The sequence below is a fragment of the Cavia porcellus genome, unplaced genomic scaffold (genome assembly GCF_034190915.1).
Source record: "Cavia porcellus strain 051 isolate PalLab524CR breed Dunkin Hartley unplaced genomic scaffold, mCavPor4.1 scaffold_30, whole genome shotgun sequence".
Lineage (NCBI taxonomy): Eukaryota > Metazoa > Chordata > Mammalia > Rodentia > Caviidae > Cavia > Cavia porcellus.
The window spans coordinates 7,639,632-7,647,456 of record NW_026947513.1 but is presented as its reverse complement, the minus strand read 5'-3'; the positions used below and the strand labels follow the sequence as shown (position 1 = coordinate 7,647,456).

Sequence of the window (7,825 nt, the reverse complement as noted above, 5' to 3'; positions counted from 1 at the left end):
TACTGGCCATTGAACTCACGGCTTTGTGCTTGCCAGGCAGGTGCCTACGCCACTGAGCTAAATCCCCGGTCCCAATAAATGACTTCTAAAGCAGAGCCTGCCCATGACAAGAATGTACCCACATGGAATGGAGAGGAATGACAGTTAAGACCGTGTGTGGTGGCACACGTCTGTAACTCCAGCATTTGAGCGGCTGAGACAGGAGGATTACCCTGAGTTTGAGCCCAGCCTGGGCTCCATAGTGAGTTCAAGGCCAGCCTGAACTACATCATGAGAACCTGTCTCAAAAAAGAAAAAATTATGTACAGTTTCCCCAGTTCATTTTTAGTACTCTTTTTATTGCTGTACAATAAGGTAGAATTTGACAGAGCAAATGTCATTAATGCAAAAATTGAGGCTCAGTTCACAGAGTCTTGTCCGAGAATACTTAAGGACTACTCTAGAGTTTTCACTAACACAGGATCAGAATCCTTCAGTTCAGAAATAGAGAACCTAAACTGGGCATGGTGGCTCACGCCTGTAATCTCAGCACTAGAGAGGCTGAGGCAGGAGGACCGTTGCGAGTTCGAGACCAGCCTGGGCTACAAAGTGAGCTCAAGGCCAGCCTGATCTGCACAGAGAGACCCTGTCTCAAAAAGACGAAAAGAACTAGAGAACCTAGAGCATACATGGGCACTTGGTGTACAATATCAATCTGGAAAGACCATCTGAAATCAAAGGATATCCTTTTGGAAGCAAATAAATCTGGAGCCCTACCTCTCACCATACACATATGTGCATTTAAAACACAAAACAGTAGGACTTCCAGAAGATTTACTCGCAAAGACACAAGATGCACTTGGGAATCTTAAGTAAAAAGTCAGACACACAAGTTTAAATATCACATTGTTTCTCTTGTGTGAGAAACCCAAAGGTAAGTGAGGAGCAAAATAGAGGAGAGATGTCAGGAAGCAGGAAGAACAGGTTCAAATGGAAAGGGGACACGGGAAGGGAGAGAGAAGGCGGGAGGGGATTTTAAGAGAATTAATGGGGGGGGGACAGAACTTTTGTAAATAGAGAGGAAGAAGAGCTGAAGAGAGGGAGGGGGAATGAGATGGAAAAGATAACTGTACAGGTACAAAGTCCCCGTGATGACTGATCATTATATATATCAAACATGTACTAATAAAAAAATAATTGGCCAGGGGTGGTGGTGCACATCTGTAATCTCAGCACTCTGGAGGCTGAGGCAGGAGGGTCACTGAGAGTGTGATGCCAATCTGGACCACAGTGGGTTCAAGGCGACCCTGTCCCCAGAAAAGCAAAGAAAAAGGGGAAAGCAAGGTAAAGCAGAGGAGGGGCAGCACCAACATCTACTGCTGGGCAGGACTCAACAGAAATACGTGCGCACGTTCACCGAGACAGTGCGGGAGCGTCGCGGCTTCAGGCAGTGCCCGTGCCCCCGTCCTGGTGGAATGTGATAGCGGTGAGCAAACACAAGCCTGAAACGCCACCGTGAAGTCGCCCTTTTCACACAAAGGTGCCCAGAAGGTACACAGCAATGAACAGGGGCCACCGGGTCTAAATGGAGACGCCGCACAAACTGACGTTAAGTTGTTAAGTCACAGAAGCACGAGAACTTACTGCTCAGGGATGTGCAGGCGACATTTCCAAACCACCCAAAGCTACCTCCTGGCATTCAGGAACCTGAGCCTGAGTGGCAAATTCTGGAAAAACTACGGGATGACCCCAGAAGGAGAGAGGACGGAATCACTGCCACAAATGACACCATCGTGCTAGGCCAAGTATGTGCTGTACCCCTGAGCTACACCCCCAATCCTTTGCCTTCCTGCTTTGAGGCAGAATCCCACTAAATTACCCATGCTGATCTCAAACTTGGGGTCCTCCTGCCTCAGCCTCTAAAGTAGTTAGCATTAGGAGGCTGCCACCGTGTCCAGCTCTTTATGCTTTTGAAATAAAGACATACTGCTGCTCTGTGCCAGACACTGTTATAAATGCTTCTCACAAATTGACTCATTTGGTAGGGCAGAGTGGCACCTGCCTGTAATCCCAGCACTTGGGAGGCTGAGGCGGGAGGACCACTTAAACCCAGGAGTTGGGGGCCAGCCTAGGAGAAACAGGGAGGCATCATCTCAAAAGTCAAACAAAACAGAAGACACACATTTTCCTGCTGGGAGCAAACTGAATTTAACAACCTCTTATGAATCTTTAATCATTGTACAAACCTCATGACGCTCCCGTAACTCCCCGTATCTCAGAACTGTTTTCCTATTTATCCCCAGGCTGGGCTGGGCTTCAGTTTTTCATGTGTGGGTTACTTTCAGGAGCAGTTTTTCTGCTTCTTGTTGCGTGGTGTTAGCAGTGACACTTTCTAGACACTTAAACCACCACTATCCAGAGTGCTAATTTCCCGGCTTGATCTGCATGGTCCGGCAGACATCTTACATCTTGCTGATTCTCATTGTTTGTATGAAAACGGCTCCTCTACTCATTCAGCTAGAAGTCACTAAAGCTGTGTGGCAAGTTAAGAGTCCACGACCCTGTGAGAAGCCTAATTCCACGCCATAGCTCTGACGGCCAAGACTTAATCGCAGCTGCTTTTGCTGCTAACCAGAAACTTTCTTTACTACCTAGGACTGGACTAGGCTGTAATAGCAACTCCTCATTTTCAAGGACCTGCCACACGTTAGGAGCAAGACAGCTGGTGCCCTGGAGCTTGAATCACGGTACCCTCTAGAGGAACGCTGGCCCAGACCACCTGAAATACATGGCCATCCCTATGAAGCCGATGAAACTTAACTGCTTGTGCCCCACTAACCTTTATGACTGCCCTACAGTCTGCATGGACAGAGGACAACTCCAGGCTTCATAGCCTGGTGGTGGCCAGAAGGCAGGGTCAGAACAGAAAAATGATTTCATTTGCCATTCTGTTTCTCAGCTTCCTTCATTCACATGGACCCCAGGGCCTTTGCCCAGGCTGTTCTCTTCCTGCACTCTCAGCCCAGCCTTCCTCGGTACCTACAGGGCTAGCTTCCTGGTGCTCTCTCTGCCTCCACACTATGGCACTGTCTTTATCTCTCATTGATTACTATGTGACCTTTTTTCCCACAGACCTCCAAAGACATGGCCTGCTTGAGTTGAATAATTAGGATTTGGGGTCCAAAGTACTCCCTGGATACTTATCTCAACCTGAACTTGAAGGTGATTTAAAGTTAGACTCCCTGCCTTTGGGTCACTTCAAACCCAGGATGACAAATCAACTCAAAAGGTCAAATAAGAAGTTCAATGGGAGGGCCGGGGATTTAGCTCTGCGGCTTAAGCACCTGCCTGGCAAGCATGAGGTTGTAAGTTTGATCCCCAGTACCAAAAAAAGTTCTGTAACACAGCTTTTGGTCACAGGCTGAACCCCTGACTCTCTCCTGCTCCCCTTTGAGTCTGGGTCCGCCCTGCCTGCACTGAGAAACCTCAACAGCCTTGAGCACCCCAGAAAAGGTAGATAACCCAATATGGATGCGGCTATGAAAAATACAAAGGGCGGAACACTCGGGGTGTGTGTGTGTGTGTGTGTGTGTGTGTGGTGTGTGTGTGGTGTGTGTGTGTGTATGTGTGTGTGTGTGTGTGTCTGTGTGTGTGATCCAAGACAGTGCCAGCCTGTGAGCAATGGTTAAAAATAGTCTTCTTCCCATGACTCTCCCTTAGAGAGATCTGTAGTTAGATGTTAACAAAGGCCATGCTTACAGTGACGAATACCTGGGAACTATTTCAGTGCATATGCAACTCCAAACTGCACAACCTCTTCACATTTAAGATCTAGTACAAGGCTGCTTCTGTCTGAATATGGGTCATTGCCTCAGAATCAAGGATTGAAACTTAATCCCCACAAGATCTCAAGCAGTGGGATGAGGTGGGACCATGAGAGGTAACTCTGCCCTCTCCAGTGAATTAATTCATCATGCAATTAGTGGATTAATGGTTAATGGGTTACTTCTAGAGGTCTGCAATAAAAGCCAGTGTGGCTTGTCCTTCCTTGCACTTCCTGTCTCTTCTTAGGATCCGTGTGACATCCCATATCACCTGCCAGCATGAAGGTCAGCACCAGATGGTCAAGGCCATCACCTTGACCTTGGACCAGAGCAATAGGATGCAGATAGCACGGTAGGCTTCACAATGTGGGTTTTTTCTATTGCAGAAATCTTTTCATCAAGTTAACCTCGAACCATGGAGAACCATTAATAATGAAAAGCTAGAGATTAGAGAAACTCACAAAGATTAGATGACAGATGCCAGGTGTAAGGATAACTGATGCCAGGTTTGGGGTGCACGCCTGTAATCCCAGCACTCAGAGGCTGAGGCAGAAAGATCATTGCAAATTTGAGACCAGCCTGGGTTAAAAAGTGAGCTTAAGGCCAGCCTGAACTACACAGTTGAGTCTCTGTCCCAAAAGAAAAAGGATAACAGGGTAAAATTTAGTATTCTGCATTGGTGAGGTGCGGGGACTTTGCCCATCTGACCAGCCACTGGCCACCTGAAAATATTGCATGATAGCACATGGTCAGAAGCTCCCAGATTTTTGGACTTTTCTGGAGAAGGGAGATGTCCGGGATTTTATGGGAAATTTACTACATTAAAAAAAAATTCTAGGCAGGTGCCAGGCCTGCCAGCAGGTAGGGGCTCGCCTGGACTCTAAGTCTCCCAAGTCACTCACAGGTCTGAGGTCCCTTAAAAAGTAGAAGTGGCAGCATGTCCACAGGGCAGAGTGACTCTGCTCCTCCTGAGAGACCGTTATGACCCAAAGGAAAGCACCTAGGAGCCAGGACCTCTTTTCTCTCCTGAGCCAGCTCCGTGCCCGACCTGGGTCACCAGGTGTGGAAACCCAGGAAATCGATGTGATGAGAAAAGCCTGGGCCTTGCGCTGTCCTTTTTTACTCCAGCACAAAGAATCTGCTGGCTACTGAAGCCAGCACAAAGGGCCAGTGCACACTGCCCATTGGGCACTGCTGTGCAGGCCGGGGCTGGGGGGAAAAGCTTCCTTCACCGAGAGCAAGGGCGACGTGCTTTCCTCTTCCTGGCCACAATGCTGAGAGAGAAAGGGGCAGGGTGGATCATGCCATAGAGGCCTGACACCGGGCAAGACCCTGGAACTTCAGGGGCTTGTGTGGAGCCCTGGGGCACCAATCGTAAATCTCAGCAGTGATTGGTCAGGCCGTGGGCAGGGAGTGCCTTAGATGTGGCCAGAATTCAAGAAATATCAAATAAGGCATTACAAAAGCGTGAGGGAGAAGACTTTGCAGAACCAGGATTACATGCAGAAATGCACAAGGGACAGAGGACAGCTCTGACAGCACCCTGCTTACATACGTTTATAAAGAGGCAGAAAAGAATACCAGAAAACAATGTGCAAAAGTGTTCTTCATGATGACTTCCAGAAATCGGAAATGGGAGACTGCATTTCCTATCATAGGATGCTCCAAAATGGATTTATGGCACTTTACAAATAGATACAAGAAGTAATGTGGTGCATGTCTGTAATCCAAACACTCAGGAGGCTGAGGCAGGAGGACTGCCACAAGCTTGAGGCCAGCCTGGGCTACATAGAGTTCAAGGCCAGCCTTAACTACACGCTGAGACTCAGCCTCAAAAACAAACAAGCAGATAAAGCACAACTGATTAAACAATAAGAGAAAGGCTGGGCCAGCCTAAACTGCAGAGAGTGAAGCGGAGCATCGGAGGGCAGAGGCGGGAGAGGCAGGGGCTACTTATTCTTAAGCATAGGAAGCTGCTGCTTTTAGATAGACACTTTGAAAATGAGAGGGGGACCAAAAGAGGAGGAAGGGGAGGGGAGAAGGGGACGTTAGAAACAATGCCACGTCCCTGCATCGCTCCCCATGATGAATGCAATTACTATGCACCCCAGATGCACACTAGTAGAAGTGTTTAGGAGCTGAACAGAGCCAAATTCACAAGGTTCAACCTAACATAAAATGCATATCTACACATGCTGGAGTTAGGCCAAGGTTAACCCTTTGTTTTCTGCTACCCAACTAGAGGAAGGAAACAAGACAATTAAACACCCAAGTGCCTATCAGGTAAAAGCCAACTATACGCGCAACACTTTCCTTGTGTATTTACCAAGACTATGACTTCCTTTTATAATTCTAAGTAAATATTTTTTAAAGAAGTTAATGCTGATCCTGGATTTTATTTTATTTTATTTTCTACCTTAGAGTCTTTAGATTTGGGGTAGTTTCACCTCATTTCTTTCTCTCTCATTTCTTAACAGGAGGAAATCCGTTCAACCACCTCTGAAGTTAGCATTGAGTGTTCAAATCTGATTATGTCATTTGAAATTAACCAAGAAAGCTTAGAAATAGGTGTGGTGCGATTTATGGACTGCCGGCAATATTCATTCATATGCTATGCTGCTGCCGAGTAAGAAACACAGACGCATGGAGAACCTTGCAGAGCTGTCAGTGACAGGACCCCACTGTGGCCTGCATGCCACAGGATCACCACTGTTACTCTAGCTACAGTCTAGGGAGACAAGCACACATGGTGAGACTGGGGGGCTGGCAGCGCCACGAGGAAAGCACCCCGTGTGGCAGGTGGGGGACCAGTCACAGCACTGGTTATCAATAGCCCCAAGAGAGCAGGAGCACTTATCCCTGAGTCACAGCCACCAGGCCTGGGTACAGAATTCTTCAGCGTTTGCAAGTTACCAGTAAATTAAGGAATGAATACACACACACCATAACCCCTGGCACACAGCAGGTGTGACGGTGTCCCACCTTTCGGGCCTGGGTCCACCTCTCTGGCCTTGCACCTCAAGCCTCCTCCTGAGCTTTCGCCCTTGCTGTGCTGCCCTGCTGCAGGCTGAATGCTCCAGGCTCCTACCAGATGGACACACTCAACTGTCCCCTCATGTTTCCCCACATGTCCCCTCTCCCTCCTAGGGCTCTCTGCCATGGAACCTTCTCCACTGACACGTGGCTTCCTGGCTCTTCTCCAACCCACCAGGCCTCCTCCCAGCACCTACTCGGGCAGCGTCCTAGGGCTCAGGCCCCTCACTGTCTCTTGGCAGCAGAACTCCTGGAAAGTCTTCCCGTTCCCTCTCTTCTTCCCTTCATCCCAGTTCCCACCCAACCCTTCCTAGTGGGGCTCACACCTGGTGTAACTCCTGCATAGGGCTCTTAAGATTCATGTCACCACTGACTTCCGTGATACTACACCCAGCATGGCAGTATGAGGCCGTGGTCCCTCCCTGACCTTTCAGGGCCCTCGCCTGCCTCTCTCTGGATGCACCCATGTCCTGGCTTGGACCTTGACTCCCAGTAAGCTCAGCTTGGACCAATAAACCCAGCTGAAATAAAACATCTCACAAAATGATGGCCATTCACCCTATGTGAAATTCCACCACTGAAATTCTCCACCACTTCATTCCCCTTGCCTCTGCCCAGATCTGTTTCCTGACAGAGGGAATCAGGACGCTTCTGTGGAGCCTACTGCCTCATCTTTAATGCCCAAGTGCTTCCCACAGTGGCCCCTTCTCACTTAGCCTGAACTGAGCTCTGATGCACGGTCCCCAGCTTGCAAACTGGTCATGCCTGAACTCTACCCTCAGCTGACTCCAAGCTTCCCCCAGCTTACAACAAATCACCCAGTAGCCCGAACCAAAAGCTCTTAGAGGCTCAATCTCACCCCCAGCCTTGGACTCCACAACCGGGCATCCAAAAACCCTCGCAGTGGCTCCACCTGCAGCGGGCCTGGAGGCAGAGACTTCTCTTGGCCTGCGGGCTTGGCCCCACCCCCTCCTTCCTGTTCTGTGAAC

At 48.9% G+C, this 7,825-nt stretch overlaps 1 long non-coding RNA gene across 1 annotated transcript; it reads left to right on the top strand.

The window, feature by feature from the left end:
* Positions 1 to 3,584: 3,584 nt before the first annotated feature.
* On the top strand, positions 3,585 to 6,370 carry LOC106027139 (uncharacterized). Its single transcript, XR_002790541.2, has 2 exons — positions 3,585 to 4,155; positions 6,281 to 6,370. It is a non-coding gene; the product is annotated as an uncharacterized LOC106027139 (long non-coding RNA).
* Positions 6,371 to 7,825: the final 1,455 nt, after the last annotated feature.